The sequence below is a fragment of the Mustela lutreola genome, chromosome 4, assembly GCF_030435805.1.
Source record: "Mustela lutreola isolate mMusLut2 chromosome 4, mMusLut2.pri, whole genome shotgun sequence".
Lineage (NCBI taxonomy): Eukaryota > Metazoa > Chordata > Mammalia > Carnivora > Mustelidae > Mustela > Mustela lutreola.
This window is the reverse complement of record NC_081293.1, coordinates 44,338,223-44,356,191: the sequence shown is the minus strand read 5'-3', so window position 1 is coordinate 44,356,191 and position 17,969 is coordinate 44,338,223. Positions and strand designations below refer to the sequence as shown.

Genomic DNA, 17,969 nt, shown 5'->3' with positions numbered 1-17,969 from the left:
GAAAGGAACGGAAAAGGCCTGTGGGTGATGGAAGTTCCAGGGGAAGTAGGAAAAAATTCGTGGCAAAGGGAACCCAGATTGATGGTGCCATGGAGATGCTGCAGATCTCAGCACTTGGGGGTGCCTCTTCCATCCCCTCAGCCTCAGCAAGACCCCGTGTTTTGGTGTGGTAGGTTAGGTGTGTGGTTCAGGCGTGGCCCCAGAGCATGGAAGAGCAGAGAACAGGGATGGACACAAATGCTGGAGATGTTCATTCCACTGAAAGGTGGGAGAGGAGCCCACGACAGTCCTGAAGCTCAAGCTATTAACTTCTTGGGTCAGGAGGAGGAGCTGACAAGTTTGACCGCGGTGTAGCAGCGAATGTTGTTAGTCCAACGTGCTGGCTAAAGCTTAGGTCAGCCACGGGGTTGGCGTCACGGGTTCAGCCTAGCAGACACCTGAGTCAGGGGGCAGAGAGGCAAGGTCAGTGCAGAGGGAGGTGGATCCCGAGGTGGGGGCGGAGCCTGGGAAAGGCCAGCGCGGGGGGGGGGGGGGAGGCGGGGCCAGAGGTGGGATGAGGCCGGAATCAGGCAGCGTGGGCGGGCCTGGAGGCGGAGCCTGGCCCCGTGAGGTTTGCGCCTGCGCACGGGGGTCCCGGGAGGCGGGGCTGCGCGCGCGCGCTGCGCGGGCCCTGGAGGGCGGAGTCCAGGGCGGGCGCAGGCCGAGGGAGGGGGCGCGGTGTCTCTGGAGTCAGGCGCTCCCTCAGGCAGCGGACGTGATGCTGACTGCTGCTGATCCGGCGGCGGGGCCGGTGGGGATGTGACGGGCAGTGCCTCGCCTCACCTGCGGTCCTTGGGCCCGTAGGTCACTGGCGGCCAGCAGTCGGGCCGCGGCGGAGGAGGCAGCGTGACCTCCGCACGGTGAGAGTGGGGGTCAGGAGGGAGCCGGGGCCGGAGTTGGGGTGGGGCGGGCGCCCGCGACAGTCCAGGGCGGGGGGCGCGTCAGGTCGTGGGCCCAGGCACCTGAGGTGAGACAGTGACGCTCTCCGGCCTCCCGCCCTCCCCGCACCATCCCGAGCTCCCCACGAGCCGCCTGAGGAGGGGCGAGCGTGGAGCCTGGAGGCCGGACGTCCCCCTCTCCCGGGCTGTGACAGGCGCGCCGGGGGGCCTCGGGCGCGGGGCTGTGCCTTTCTCTCGTAGGAGGAATCAGGGCGAGGCCAAGTTACCCTGCGATTTCAGAGCCAGGATGCTTGTGAGGTTTGACAGGGGAAAGTACCCGGTTCCCCTGAATGATGGTTTTTTTTTTTTTTTTTTTTTTTTTTAATTATTGGGCCAAAACAAAGACACACCCTGAGACACATCCTGAGATCAAACTTTGGTGGACCACACCGTTGCCATATAGGTTCAGATGCTCCTTCTCTCTCTTTTGACATCTCCTGTTTTTATACGTATATTTGGTTTTTATGCTCCCACTTTTTTTTTTTTTTTTTAAATCAAAGTAAAAGGAAGAATGATTCCTTTGAGGTAGTTGTGGTCGGTAGCTAAGCTTGAGTTTGAATTTCAATAATTGCAAATTCATCTTTGTAGGCTACCCAGCCAGTTAGGCTTTCAGGTCCAAGACTAGGCCTTAGCAGTGTGGAAATTACTGATGCAGGGACACTTCGTGGTCCCAAATTGTAATGTGAATGTTTTCCTCCCACTGGTGAGATAAAAATCGAGCTTTAGCCTTTTCGGAGTCCTCCTTTGAGAAGACATTCCTTTTCTCCTTTTTTTTCTGAGCATTAAAATGTAATGGAACGTATTAATTATGCCAGTTTAAAAAAAAATCTTTTAGACTAGTTTAAAGATTTTAGTGGTGGCCCCTCTTCTTTAACCAAAAGGAATTTAAGATACCCTTCTGCTCAAAACATGTCTTATCTGCAGTCAATATATGATAAGTATTTAAACATTCCTGAGCGGTTTGCCTGAGGTCAGTCTTCTCAGACATTATTACTGTTTACCTCTAGTGATTAGTATAGCTCTTTAGTATTATTTCATTATTTTCTTTAGTGTTCTCAACGTTGACTTCAAAGAATCTTTAGGTAAAAAAACACACACTTTCTTGAACCCTTTAGCCATAATTCATACTCTTACTTCAGTGTGGTGTTAATATGCCGTAGTGAGAAACTGCTAGAAGACATCCTGAGGGCAGGAGCTTTCCATTTAAAACAACAGCAACAACCAACCACTTATTCTGTATTTCCATATTGAGACCTGCATTTTTTTGTTTGTTGCTTTGACTCAACTCCTTTGTGTACTGGACAGGGGACTTTGCTTCCATCAATGACTCAGTATAGGTAATTGAGTCCGTCAATGACTCTACATTATCTGTGTTTGATAAAAGTCAAAGTCCTTCACAATTTCTGATAATTTGTGTTTCTGATTTCATTTCCACCATCTTCCCTGCCATTCCATACAAAGACTACTTAAGAGTTCTCTGAAGATGACTCTTTCTTTGTAATTTCACACTGTTCTTCTGTTGAGAATTTTTCTCTCCCTAGTAAACAATTTGCTTTTCAAGACCTACTGAAAATGTCACCTCTGAAAATGGTCCAGACATCTTATCCCCCTTGTCTTGACTGATCCAGTAGCACATCATATATTCTGCATTTAGCATTTGCCAGTTAGTAATGATTTGGCTAAATGTCTCTCTCCATAAGACTTTTAGGTTTCTTCGGAAGGACCTTTGCAACTCTAGCATGTACTGTTATGTGGTACAGGTACTCAACTATTTATTGAATACATTTTTGAGGAATGCTCTTAATCCTGAATATAGATTTAAGATAGGCAAACTTTGTTAACTATTTCTTTCAATATCAGAAAACATGGAAAAGATGGATGTGCAAGGTATTTTTAAATTTCTAAGAACACAGTCAAAATTGTTCCTGGTTGGGAATGAAACCTCAGTTATGACAGCAAAAAACCAATACATTTTATGATGCAAGGGTAAAAACTGCAGGGCCAGTAAGGATTGCTGCTTCATTGATTTTAGGACTTTATTTTGAGGCAAAGTTATTTGCCCGAGGTCATGCAGGTAGAAAGGGACAGACCTCGGATACAATTTTGACTCTCTGTATTTCCTTTGCCCCCAGTTTCCTAATTCTAAGTTTTAGTAATTGTTCTACAATCTGAGTGGAAGATTTTGAGAGTCAGACATGTATTAGTAAAGGGAGTCAATAAATAGAATGTTGAATTTGAAGGAATTAATTAGTTATTTGGTTCAGATGTAAAATTTTACCTATTAAACAACCAAAGCTCTAAAGATAAGTGCCTTGTTTGAGGTTTCTTAGGGTCAGTTGTACCCCACATCTCCTCACCTCACGGTTGTGTATTTTTCATTACTTAATGGTGCTTTTTGGGAAAATGAGGAAGCTGCCAATTTTCAGAGGAAGAACATATCAGCTTGTATTTTCTCCCTCCATGAATGCTTAGCTGCCACTCTTTCAAACTTAGAGCCCTTGAGTGGTGAGAAACATGATTATTCATTTGGGGATAGAGGAGAAACCTGACCATAATTACTCCATTGGCCAGATAGTTTTTAACCTCAGTGCTTGGGGCCCTCTCTCCAGATGCCACATAACAAGTGGCTCTGCTCACCATATGGAGATCCCACATACAGTTAGTTTTGATGGTAAAATGAGATTTTAACATAAGGTTACAGATGGTTAGTAACATGGCTAAAATTACATGTATGGCTAGTCTGTATGTGAGAGGAGCCTATCTGATTACTCCTCTGGGATAGGTTTTTTGGGGGAAAAAAGGACAGTTGTGGTTTTTGCCTCTGAAAAGCCAGTTTTGAAATGTGTATTTATTGTCGTGGGCCTGATGAACTCCATCAGGCTTTTTATTTTACAAACAACTTCATGATGAAGAAATAAGAAAAAAAAATGTTTAATTTTTCTTCTCATTTAATTCTTACCATGTATCCGTGATTTTATACTATATTCAAAGCATAAATATAATGTTTAATATTTGTTTTCACATTTAATGTTTTCTTTTTGTTATAATTTTTATACATTTAAGTTATACAATGTTGCAGTGAATTGAGTTATTTATTTTTAATAGTTGGACATCCAAGTTGTTTCTTGTTTTGCAAGTAATGCAGTTATTATATAGCTGTGCTGTTTTGCTTCTTTACTTTAGGCTAATGACCCAGGAGGGGGAATGACAAGGTCAAAGGATATGAAAGTTTTTGTCACTTTTGAAAAATATTGCTGAATTTATTTCCAAAAGTTTTTTTAAAAATTTATTTATACAGCCTCTGGCAGTTGGTTGACCAGTTTCATCAGACTTTTACAGCTTTTTGTTTTTTAAAAGTTTGGTTTTTAGGGGTGCCTGGGAGTCTCAGTCAGTTAAGTGTTTGCCTTTGGTTGAGGTCATGATGCCCGGGTTTTGTGATCCAGCCCCACACTCTGCTCCTTGCTCAGTGGTGAGCATGCTTCACTACCCACCCTCCACCCCGCCCCATGTTCTGTCTTTCTCCTTCAAATATAAATAAAATTAAATCTTAAAAAAAGAAAAGGTTTGTTTTTTAAAAATAGGTATAAGGGCATCTACTGTCTAACATCACTAACCACAATAGAAAAGCAAATGCAGTATTTTTCTAGTTTTACCTTCTCCTTTGTATGAATTGTTTGTCTCTTGTGCCTGAATTTATTGGAATCTTTTTACCAATTTTCATTAGCGCTTAACATCATGAATATATGAATCTCTTAAAATATGTATCTGATCTGTTTTGTTGTTATTATTGTGGGTTTGGCAGTTTTCTAAATTATTAAAATCACTGACTTACAAAAATTTTTGTGATTTCGTCATTTGATTTTGATGTCTAAGAATAAATGTCAGTCCACCATCTATCTGATATACATTTTTATTTTCTTAAGCTTCTAGAGTTTGTTTTGTTATGGATATATATCTTTAGAAAATTATATATGCAATTGAGTTTGAATTTAATTTATGTGAATTTTATATGCTAGAGAATCACATTCTTAAAAATATCTGAGTTTCTGTTGGTAAGCAGCTACTTTTTTCCTTCCTGAACTTGGATAGGAAACAAAACAAAACTAATCTATTTTTTTTTTTAAATAAATAGGTACTTGTTTTTAAATAAATTATAGTAAATTTCAACAAACGAAAATTTCAGGAAAGCATACTTTGGTTAATTGAAGTTTTTGTTGGTTCATGGTTAACCAGAAGGTCATTTCTCATTTAACTCTTATTGTTAATCATTCTAAAATATATGAGAGTCAAACTTTGGTAATCTGCTTCCTTTGAGGAGTGAGACATTCTAGATAGATGAGCTATCCCAGGGTAGTAGTTAACATCGAGTGAATGCTGGATACTGTGCTGGTACGTGGCATTGAGTTGCATACTTAATTCCCAGAACAACCATGATTAGGTTGTTTTCATATCCTCACTTTGCAAGTGAGGAAACTTAGAGAGGTAAAGTGACCTGCCAAAGGTAACAACAGCTAGTAAGCAGTGGAACTGGAACTCAGTCTGCCTCCTTTTTTTTTTTTTTTTTTTTTAAGATTTTGTTTATTTATTTGACAGAGAGAGAGATCACAAGTAGGCAGAGAGCCAGGCAGAGAGAGAGGGGGAAGCAGGCTCCCTGCTGAGCAGACAGCCCGATTCGGGGCTCGATCCCAGGACCCTGAGATCATGACCTGAGCCGAAGGCAGAGGCTTAACCCACTGAGCCACCCAGGCACCCTTCAGTCTGCCTACTTTTAAAAGGCTTTGTTTGAAAACTGTATTATCTTAATTTTTGTGCTAAGGATTTGAACTTTATCTTGTAGGCATTGGAAAGATATTAGATGTTTCAAAGCAAGGGGATAATAGGATATGTCTTTTAGGGAGTTGGCTGATATAGTGGTCTGATAGGAAGTGGTTGACTAATAGGTCATATGAGAAGGGAAGCCTGAAATGCAAAGTGAGTTTGGAGATCAGGGGATACTATGGAAAGATACAGGACTTAGTAAGTCACTGATTTACAAGAGTGTGGGAAGCTGGAGTGTTGATTTGGAAAATATGAAATAGGGTAATGACAGATGAATATGTACTTACAGCATGTCATTATGTTTCTTTCGTGGCATTGACTATGATGTATTGCATCTAATCTAGTGACACATCTACCTGCCCCACTGGATTATGTGCTTCTCAAGAATAGGGACAGAGTAGAAAGCATGATCTAATACAGAATGAGCTAATTCAGGAAAATGGTAGAAGACTGATTTGGAGGTGGGAAATACCAAATCACCTAAATCAAATAGTGCCTGGAGGAAGAGGAGCTCTAGAAAGTGACAGCTGTCAGGGAGGAGCAGGGAGAGCAATCAGTGCCAGACTGGGAGAAGTTTAAAGGAGAGGGAGGTACTTACAAAAGTAAATACAGAATGCTACTTCAGGCTACAAACAATTCTAGTTGTTGTGTCTGGTGTGATATGCTGATGACCTGCAGTTATATATAGCTCAGTTGTCTATGTTACTTTTTCCTCCCATACCTTTCTCAGAGTATCCTGTGGTTTCCTGCTTCTTTAAGCTTCTAACACTTGCTACTGGTGCTGATGCTGCGATGTGACATACCCTCTGGAGAGCAACCAGTCAGAAGTCTCCTTCCTTTTTAAGTGAGTTGACAAATCAGAGTATGTTAGGTGTAACCTGTGAGTTTTCAGCTCTTCTCTGCTGAGTTGATTGCTTTTCAGTGTTCCCCCAGTTACTTCTCTGGCTTTCAAGACTTCTGATTGTTTTGAGATTTAGAACCCTTGAGAAGACAGAGGATTCTTAAAGACTGGATGCTTGAAAGCTGAAGTTTTTCACCTGTTTACTTTTCCATCTTGACCAGTTTGAATATAGTTGGGTCATCTTGGAGGATTGTTGATCTTAAAAATGCCCCAGGACCATCATTCCAAATAATTAAGCATCTCTGTTCTCTTTGTACAGTCCTCTTTGTACAGCTCTTAGTTATCTAAGGTGTAGGAGCTTGTTTGAAATTTCCTTGGTCAGTTCCAAGTAACTTACTTCGTATGACTGGTTTTCTTTCTTTCATTTTTAAATATTCAATTAATTTATTTGACACAGAGAGAGACAGTAAGAGAGGGAACACAAGCAGGGGGAGAGGGAGAAGCAGGCCCCCTGCTGAGCAGGGAGCCCTAGGCAGGGATCAATCCCAGGACCCTGGGATCAAGACCTGAGCTGAAGGCAGATGCTTAACCCACTGAGCCACCCAGGTGCCCCATATGACTGGTTTGCAAAGAGCTATTTAGAGAAGGAATTTGTGTTTGATTTCTTCTTCTTTTATTTGCTTCAGAGCATCCTTATTCTTCACTCTTTGCCTTCTTCCCAGTTTTCATCTGGCTGGTTTCTGTACTTGGTAAGTACAGTAAGGGGAAAAGAGAAAAAAAAATGGATGATTACTTTTCTCTTCCTTTCTTTGCTGTAATTGTTACCACACTCTTCACCACAGTCACTGCTCCTAACTGTCCAATTTGTCATGGCCCCCTACCCCATATCTTCAGTATGGGAATGGGAGATGCAAGTCCGCTTTTTAGCTGAGGAATGCTGGATGTCTCAGGGTTTTGGTCCTTTTGTAATGTGATATATCTTAGTAGATGCTTTCCATTCCCTGGCAACCTACCTCTCTTTAAATGTTTATTTTATTTATTTATTAAAAATTTTTTTTTATTTACTTGACAGAGATCAAAAGTAGTCCTACCTCTCTTTAAAATACAAAAAATGAATTTAGGCTCTGTTTCTTTGAATTGATTCCCATTCATTCTCTCTCTCCCTTCTTTTCTCCCTCTCTCTCCCTTTTCCTCTCTTCTTCCTTCTCTCCTCCTCCCTCTCTTCTTCCTTTCTCTCTCTGTTCTCCCCTCAGCTTCCTCAAATATATCCCTGCCCCCATACCAAGGCCATAATCTTGATGACAGCCCCTAGAGAATACACTAGGGACAGCTAACTCAGGCAGACACCAGGAGGTACTTTGAGTTTTGTTGTCATCATATTAATGATATTTGGTTGGAGCCTGAGTGCTTTGGGGAAATTTGAGAGCTTTCTCTGACCATTATGTCTTGGCAGCCAGTGCTGGGTTGGCAGTTACAGTTTTCTCTGACAATCATAGTTTAGAAAAGCAGGAACTATTTGTAACAGCTATTTAAGTATAGAGTGGGTCTGGTGATGTTTTGGTCTGAGTTCTTAGGCCAGGTTATAGGAGATATATCCAGGGAGTGGGGAGGCAGAGGTGCCTCTTTTTTTTTCCCCTTGTTTTTCCTTTTATTTTTATTTAAAAAAAATTCCTCAGATTTATTTTCTCCATTTCATGATTGCTTTTGGCTATCAGCATTTTCCCAGGCCCTGAGAAGTTCTGCTGTATAAAATCCTCAATCCAAGCTTTCAGACGAAATACTGAGTCTAGATTTTCCTGATTCATGCTATCCATCCATTCAAGAAATACCCACTGAGCCCTTGCTAGTAATAGTGCAGTGAAGAGAACACATTTTTTACCCCTGTGGAACTTTCATTCTAATGACAAGATACAGAGAATAAATAAGTGTATATATAATATGTGGGTTATAGTGCTTGGAGGAAAAGCAGAATAAGGCAGCATGCAAGGGGGATACTGCTGTGTTATATAAGATGATTAGAGAAGGCTGCAGTGAAGAATGGTATTTGAGCAGTTCTAAGGAAGAAGTGAGATAGTGATCTAATTTATGCAGGTATTAGGGGAGAGAATGAGGAAAATGAAGTGAGTGCGAATATCGAATATCTTGTAGCTGAAGCATGCTTGTATTGTTTGAGAAGGGGCGGGGCGCCTGGGTGGCTCAGTGGGTTAAGCCACTGCCTTCTGCTCAGGTCATGATCCCAGGGTCCTGGGATCTAGCCCCACATCGGGCTCTCTGCTCAGCCGGGAGCCTGCTTCCTTCTTTCTCTCTCTGCCTGCTTCTCTGCCTACTTGTGGTCTCTCTCTGTCAAATAAATAAATAAAATCTTTAAAAAAAAAGAAAAAGAAAAAAAAAAGGGGCAAATAGAAATGCACACTGAGGGGTGTAATTAGTGGAAGATGAGGTGGGGGGGCCACAGGTGGTGCTGGGGGAGGGGTACATGATTGATCATATATGGCCTCGTAGGTAGGCCAGTTGGACTTTGGCTTTCACTGTGAAAGAGGGAAGCACTGAAAGCTTTTTGACTTGTTTTAAATAGACTTCTCAGGGATGCTTGGGTGACTCAGTGGGTTAAGGCCTCTGCCTTCGGCTCAGGTCATGATCCCAGGGTCTTGGGATCAAGCCCCACATTGGGCTCTCTGCTCAGTGGGCAGCCTGCTTCCCCCTCTCTCTCTGCTGCCTCTCTGCCTACTTGTGATCTCTGTCTGTCAAATAAATAAATAAAATCTTTAAAAAAAATTTAAATAGATCTCTCAACAGTTATGTAGATAATATCCAAGACTAGGTATAATGAGATTGTTCAGGAGGCCCCAGCAGCAATTCAAGGTGGGAGATCATAGTGATTTTTGGCAGGGTTTGGGAGAAGCGTTTACAATTTGTATACATTTGGAAAGCAAAGCCAACAGCAATTGATGGTGGATTGGATGTGGCCATTTGTTGGTTTTGTCCTGAACAGGTAGAAGAATGGAGTGGCCATTTACCAAGCTGGGGAAGACTTCAGGAAAAGCAGGTGGGAAATAATGGGCTTAATTTGGATGTGTTAAGTTAGCAATTAAGTGGAGATAATTGTCCAGACAACGAGGTATACATGAGTCTGCGATTCAGGCCAGAGGTCTGGGCTGAAGATAACATATTTCCAGTCACTGACATAGACATAGTGTTTAATACCCTAGGAACTGATTAGGATAATCTAGGAAGGAATTGTGGCTGGAGAAGAAGCTCAACGATTTTGCCTTAGGTTTCTGTAATGAGCTAGAGCTAAGAGAATAAGAGTAAGAAGCACTCCATGAAGAAGGAGGAGAATTAAGAGTGAATGGTATCCCTGGAGCCAGGTAAATGTTTTAAGAAGGAGGGAGTGAATGTATAGCTGTGTCAGATGTTATTAGATCCAGGACTAGGATATGATGGTTAGATTTAGCAATACGAAAATCACTGGTGACTGAACAAGTTCCTGGTGGATTAATGGTGATGAAAACTTTATTGGAGGGGGTTTATTAGAGAACTGTAGGAGAAGACCTGGAGACAACTAATTCTTTCAAGGAGTTTGCTATAAATAGAAGATAAGAGGAAGAGGGTGATAGCTAGAGGGGATGTGGAGTCAAGGAATTGTTATTTTTTTTTTTAAAGATGGGTGCTTTTCTAGTATATTTGAATTAATACAAAAATATTTATAGCTGATGTAATGATCCAGTGGAGAGAAAAAATTAAGGAGCTATTTCTTTGAAAATAATAAATGAAATTAATTTAATCCTAATCTGTGAACCCAGGGCCTATTATTATCGTATATATATGTCCTTATGTATTGACCTATTTCTTTCAAATTAAGACAGCGGCTAGGGGAGAGGTGTTAAAGAACACCTCCTACCTCCAATTTGGCAAATTTTTATCAGTTCAAAACTAGTTTTATATGTGAGTAACAAAGATTGTGTTTTTTGTTTTTTTGTTTTTTGGGCTTTTTGTTTTTGTTTTTTTTTTGCTAACCTATTTTTGTCTGGTAATTTCTCCCTATTAATCGTTTTTAGCAGTTTTGCACAGTGTTTTCCCTGTGGTTCTAAATTCTGTTTTGGTAATCTTTGTCCAATATGGTAGTTTTACTGTTAAGTACTTTTTAAAACAGGCAAAAAATTATTTAATAAAAAAAATTTAAAAACGTAAGTGAAGTATTTTTAAGAGAAAGATTTGATGGCTATTCTTTTTCCTTTTTTTCTAATGTACCTGACCATGCTTTTTCTGTAATTGCTTCTGATTATTGAGTTGATGTTTGAGATGAGTTCAGAAACTTATGTTGAAAGCCCATATTACAGTTACATTACTTTATATGCCTCCTCCTGTGGTTCATTTATATTTGAGTAAGTAGTTGTCAATATTTAGTGCTGAAGCATTAACTGAAATCACTTTTTAATCTTCATTGGTCTCCCTCCAGATTTTCATTCCTTAGCCACTTTTCCATACTACTGACTTTTGAATTTCTGAAACACAGATCTGATAAGGTCTTATTGTTGCTTAAAAATCTTTTGTGGCTTTCTGTTGTCTGTGGAAGTCAGACACCTTTTTTTTTTTTTTTTTTTGCTTCTTGTCCAACTCCTGCCTACACCTGCACTCTGCTTCAGGGGATTTAGAATGCTCCTTATGGGTTCTAATGCATATTTGATGTTTCTTATCACAGGGTAATGGTGGGTTTGCTGTCTGTGTATAGAAAGTCCTTCCCTTGATGTGTCCCTTATCTTCTGTCATGGTTCCATGTTCCAATATTCTTTGACATTTCTATGCTTTTGCACATAATATCCCTTTTTTCCAGAATATCATCCAACTCATTAACTACTTTGCTAAATCAGTTCATCTTTTTAAAAATCCAAATAAGGGGACACCTGGGTGGCTCAGTGAGTTAAGCCTCTGCCTTTGGCTCAGGTCATGGTCTCAGGGTCCTGGGATGGAGGCCCACATGGGGCTCTCTGCTCAGCAGGGAACCTGCCCCCCCATCCCCCACCTGCCTCTCTGCCTGCTTGTGATCTCTCTCTCAGTCAAATAAATAAATAAAATCTTAAAAATAAAAATAAAAATCCAAATAAGTCCCCTCTTCTAGAAAAGCTTCTAGGCATATTTTTACCATGCCTCCTCTACCCCTCCTCCATTGTATTTTTTGTTACCCGTATTCCTGTAACATTTGCAGGTATTTTGTTGTAATATTTGCTGTACTTTACTCTGTTTGCTGTGATGGCTGATCTCCCTTGCCTCAACACCAAACTTATAGTCACTCAATACATTTTTGTTGAATGAATGATTGAGTAAGGCAGATGATTATTCAACACTGACCCAGTTTTGATTGACCCATTTGGTTGGACTTTTTACATCAGTTTAATTTATAAAGATCATACAAATGAGCAATTCTTTTTTTTTTTTTTTTTTTTTTTAAGATTTATTTACTGAGAAAGAGAGTGAGCGAGAGAGAGAGAGAGAGCGAGCGAGCAAGCACAGTCTGGGGAGAGGCAGAGGGAAAGAAAGAAGTAGGCTCTCTGCTGAGCAGGGAGCCCAATGCGGGGCTTGATCCCAGGACCCTGGGATCATGACCTGAGCTGAAGGCAGATACTTAACTAACTGAGCCACCCAGGTGCCCCCGATAGCATTCTTTTTTTTTTTTTTTTAAGATTTTATTTATTTATTTATTTGACAGAGAACACAAGTAGGCAGAGAGGCAGGCAGAGACACAGAGAGAAGGAAGCAGGCTCCCCGCTGAGCAGAGAGCCCAATGTGGGGCTCTATCCCAGGACCCTGGGATCCTGACCTGAGCCGAAGGCAGAGGCTTTAACCTTCTGAGCCACCCAGGGGTTCTTAAAGAAAGTCACATACAAAATGTATTAGGAAGTTAAATTTTATTAAATATTTATTCTTCTGGGCAATTAATGAGATTTGTTGATTTCATTATATATCACAAATCTTTTTTTTTTTTTTGGTCTGAATATCTGAATATTTTTCCTCTGGTTTTGATTTTTTCTCTTTGATACTTATATTTGGTTATCCTTACTCACCCTCTCTACCAGAAACATATTTTAAACTCATTGTCTGAACTTGATCTTGACTTCGACTAGTATTTTCTGTAGTATTATCTTGTAAGTTACTTAAGTTTCTGTGTAGTATTTTTAAGTCTCACTTCTGTATCTTTTTATTACTGAGTTCAATTCTAAATCAACAAACATTTTTTGGCCACTTCCCTTGTTCTGATTTGTTAGTACTAATGATGAAAGACTGAATAAGAGAAGGTCTCAGTCCACAGGTTATTGTTGTACGCGATCGGTATAGTAATAGTGAAATATCTAGGTCACCTTGGGAGTAGATAATTTCTCTTTTTTATGTACTCTTTAATTCTTACTTTGGTTGCTACCAACCTCTTTCAGGCCCTAGATAATTTTAAGACTGCTTAATAGTTTATCTTACCTTAACTCTCTTGTCATTCCCGTTCATCATGAATGCTGTCATCAGATTGATTCATTGTCTTTAAAAGAAAAAAAAAAAGCTACCAGTTTTTCTTTTTCCTGCTTGTGGAATAAAATCCAAAATAGAATACAATCTGGAATGCGAAGGCCTTGGCTCAGACTTCCTTTCTTCTCTTCTGCAACATGAACTCTCCATTCCAGCAAAACTCTTTTACATTCTATTCCAAACATGCTTCATACTTTTCCTTTTTTGCCTTGTTTGAGCCATTCTGCCATCCCAACAGTGTTGTTACTCTTGGTTCTTCTACTTACTGAAATTGTATCTGTACTTGGGTGTAGTTCCTAGTTGTTAAATCTAGTGTGAATCTTTTAGAGGATCATGCCCATGTTTGTAACACCCTCTCTGTCTTCGTGACATCACTCCTGTTTCTCCTTTTTGCCTATTCTTCTTTTCTCAGCTGTCTTTACCGACTCCATTCCTAAATGGCTCATGTATCCCATATTTTCAATCTGACCCCTTTATCTTCATTCTGTCATGCTTTCTTGGAACACATGCTGTTTTTCATTATCTTCTTTGAATTCATTTCTTCAGCCCTGTTTTCATCTTGAGCACTCTAGTCCTTAGGTGAGCTACTTAGAATGCCCACCTGATTGTCTAGCAGAAAACCTGAAACTTAAAAACATCAAAAATTAACCACATATTTTTCTCCAGATTCATGTATCCATCTCATTTTCCTGTCTTGGTTAATGATGCTTCCAGTTCCTCAGTTAGTCAAATTATAAACCTGGGAATCATCCTGACTTCTAATCTCCTATCCCTCATTTTCCATTAGCTGGCAAGTCTTGCTGTTGGAGTTGTTCCCTCTCTATTCCATTTACTGTTACCCTGGGCCAGGCTCTATTAACCTGAGCAGACCACTGTAAAAATTTTAAAGTAAGTCTTCTGCCTGATTCTAGATATTGTATAAGAAGTTCATGTTGATTATATTTTGGAGGAATGCCAGAAGCAAAATAATTTTGAGCCTGCTTCCTTAGAGTAGCACCTCACCATGGATTAATCTTTGTGTATTCATTAAAGGTCAATTTCCTAATATCTCTATAAAATAGTATTGTTAAGAAATTACTTATGCTTTGTACAAGAAATTTATGTAAGGATTAGGAATATTTTTTCTAAGGGTTAAGGGGGAAAAGCAATGATAGATACAGGGAGACAGAAGCCTGGCTGGGACAAGTGCCAGAAATGATCTTATAGGACCTTTTCTTAACTAGAAAAGAGATTTTTAAGTTTGAAAGTAACACTTGGTGCTTTGTATCCAAATGCCAGTTAAAGATCAGTTAATTACAGAAGGATCTTGAGACTGCGAAAAGACAAAACTGAGAGCTTTAGTGTGGGGAATTATAAGCTAATATATTTGAGTAGTACTTTGAAGAGATATTGTTTAACCGTCAGTTAATACCAAGGAGGGACTTCTGATATCATTCTTGCATGTTCCTGGAAGATACTGGGCTAATGTGCTGATGCTACAGATGTGGTACCATACTCACTACCTCTTTGTCATATAATATATTTCATAAGCACAAGTCTGTTAGTATTCAATCATTATTTTCTGAATTCAGATATAGTAAAAAAAGAGCTCTTTAGTTTTTTTTTTTGAAATTTTTCTTGCTTTGCTAATAGATTTTAGATAGAATTTGTCTTGCTTGTAACATTTTAAAAAGTCACATTTGCAAAAGAAGGTACTTTAAAGCTTGAGTCCTTTATATTCTTTTTTCCTTTTTTTAAATATAAATTTTAGATAATGTGCTTGAGTCCCTTATATTCTGAATGAGTTAGCATAAACTTCAAAAAATGGAATTTTATATATTGCAGATATTTTGTCAAGTTATTAAGTGTATTTTTATTAGCTTTTGTTGTTACTGTATTGTTGATCTCTATTAATTTTCCAGTGGATTTCAGGTTTATGAGGCTGGCACTAGATTCTCACTTGGAAGTTACCTTGGAAAATCTATTCAGCATTCTGTATTGTAGCATTTTGAAGTTGGGGTGTGTGTATCATTTTGGCTTATACTGTTCTGCCTAGGATTCCTCTGTAGAGGAAAGAAAGGATAAAGCCTTCAGAGAGAGTTCTTAAGGTAGATCGGAGTGGCATTTTGAGCCAGGGTAGTAGTGTGTACTCCGGTAAGGAGTCCTGAAAGATCATGGTATGGGAATGGATCCTTGGGTAGTTTGGCATGAGAGGAAGGCAGGGTTTGTTGGGTAGTGGTAGGAGAGAACAGCTACAAAAGAATACCACAGCCATATTTGGAAGGCCTTTGTAATCTTAGCTGTACTTGCTTATTATCTGTGTGTCTGTGGATAGATTATGTGATTTCTCCATATTTCAATTTCCTTAAATCTGCAAAATCAGAATAATAAAGATACCTGTGTTGTAGGATTGTTGTGAGATTTATATGAGGTATTGTACGTACCTGGTACACAAAAGCTCAGTAGGTACCAGCTGCTATTGTTAGTACCGTTTAAAGGCTTTTTTTTTTTTTTTTTTTTGAGAGCCATTGAAGGATTTTAAGTTGAAGAGTGACATGATCAGGTTTATAATTTTAAATGTTAAGTCTGGGAAAAGCATAAAGGGTGGATTAAGGGGAAGAAGCTGAAGGTAGGGAATTAAGGAAACATGCTGGGAAGCTGGCTAGAGATGATAAGAGTCTAGATTAAGTGGTGTTGGAGGAGACAGGGTGAATTTGAGAATTACTAAAAATTGACATGTATGGGATACCTGGCTGGTTCACTTAGTTAAATATGTAACTCTTGATTTCAGCCATGGTCTCAGGGTTGTGAGGTCGAGCCCTGCTTTGGGCTCTGGGCTGGGTGTGGATCTTGCTTAGGATTCTCTCTCTCCCTCCCTCTCTGTTCACCCCCTGCCCAAAAAGAAAATTGACATATGCATTGTATTCAATGAGTTGGGAAAATCTAAAGGGAACTAGAAAAGTAGCAAGGATGTAGACAGAGTACCCAGCTGGGTAGGAAACACTGTATTCTTTCTTTCATTAATAGGAAAAGGCAGAAGAGGATGGTTAGAGGCACTTGCTCACCATTGCCAGGGATCTAATGGCTGAGCTCCACTGCCTCCTGTTCTCTAGATGGGGCTGGAGGATTTGGGCAACTCAAGATGAGTCCAGAACAGTAACATTGGGCAGCACACAGAGATATTGTGCCAAGTATCAGGAAGCTCTCATGAGTGTAGGAGAGACATGATGCAAGCCACAAATAGACCTAAAAACAATACTAGGCTTGAAACAGAGGTAGAGCTAATGTCTAAGGGACTGGAAGGAGATTTGAATTATGTTTGGATTTGAATCTCTGGGTTCTGCCCTTTCTAAGTGTTAAAAGAAGGTCAGGCCCTACGAAGGACTGAACTAAGTTTTGTTAATTTTACAAGTTCAGAAGTCTATTTTAAGCATTTGGTATTCTGTATATTCTCATTTAATCATATATTCTTTGGCAAGATTAATTGTAGCATGTAAAAAATGCTGCCTTTTACTGTAAAATGATTAGTTTTTAATATGTTTAAGTTGAATATTCTTACCTTACATAATTTTACTTAAATACTCTTTGATAATAAACAACAGAGTTCTGCCTAGAATATTATAACATGTATTTTCTTGTCATTGAAGTGTTCCTTGGATTGACTGACCAAATCTAGATTTTTCAGTAACTTTCATTTCTTCACTCCTTTTTTTTTTTTAAAAGGTTTTATTGATTTATTTGATAGAGAGATCACAAGTAGGCAGAGAGAGGCAGAGGCAGGCGGAGAGGGGAAGCAGGCTCCCTGCTGAGCAGAGAGCCTGATGCTGGGCTTGATCCCAGGAACCTGAGCTGAAGGCAGAGGCTTAACCCACTGAGCCACCCAGGCACCCCTCCTTAGTTTTCATTGAATGTTTTTTCTACATATTATGATAGTATTTAGGAATTGAAAAAACCCAAATATAATATGGTCCTTGTTCTCAAGAAGCCCCCTGTCTGGTAGAGAAAGTAGAACACATGTAGCTAATGATTTTAAAAATAAAATAAGGTGACAATTGCTATACCCAGAGATATATGGGAGCCCCTCAGGAGAAGCACTTAATCCAGGCATGCTGATTCTCTAGTGAGCTTTATTGCTATCTATTACATGAGAAGCAAAAATATAGAACCTAAGAACTGTTATCTAGCAGTCTGGTAAAGATCAGGCCATAGGACTTAGTACATTCCAGAGAGCAGAGATACAGATATGTCATGGGAAGTTGTAAATTGCAAGAAACCTGTTACAGCTCTCCCTTCTTGTTATGCTCTCTTTGTGGGACTATTATGTATGCTTCTTGTCTCCCTGATGGAGACACTACTCTTGATAATGGAAAAGACAGGATGGCTGGTTGAGGGGAAATACATATGAGATAGGTTGAAAAGAATTAGAATTAGTTAGCATGAATAAGATAAGTATAGTACCAACTTAATATTTTTTTAAATTTGGAAATAATTTCATACCAAGAGGAAAATTACAAGAATGAAAATAGTAGAAAGAATATTCAAATAGTCTTTTTTTTTTTTTTAAATATTTTATTTATTTATTTGACAGAGATCACAAGTAGGCAGAGAGGCAGGCGGAAACACAGAGAGGAGGAAGCAGGCTCCCCGCTGAGCAGAGAGCCCGATGTGGGGCTTGATCCCAGGACCCTGGGATCCTGACCTGAGCAGAAAGCAGAGGCTTTAACCCACTGAGCCACCTAGGCGCCCTTCAAATAGTCTTAATACAAATTCATTGATTGTCAAAATGTTATGCTGTTTATCATTTCCTCTCTTCCATATACATATATGTACATATGGATGTG

The 17,969-nt window shown here is 39.7% G+C and overlaps 1 protein-coding gene across 7 annotated transcripts in view; it reads left to right on the top strand.

Annotated features, from left to right (window-relative positions):
- Positions 1 to 658: 658 nt before the first annotated feature.
- The window catches only part of CCSER2 (coiled-coil serine rich protein 2), a 199,710-nt gene continuing 182,399 nt past the window's right edge, over positions 659 to 17,969 (top strand). For 2 of the 7 annotated variants that reach the window (XM_059169723.1, XM_059169724.1), the window contains exon 1: positions 665 to 899. The gene's annotated coding sequence lies outside the window, so the exon portion shown is untranslated. Of the gene's footprint in view, positions 900 to 17,969 lie in introns of all 7 variants that reach the window. The other 5 variants (XM_059169727.1, XM_059169726.1, XM_059169722.1 and 2 more) reach the window with 5 other exon arrangements.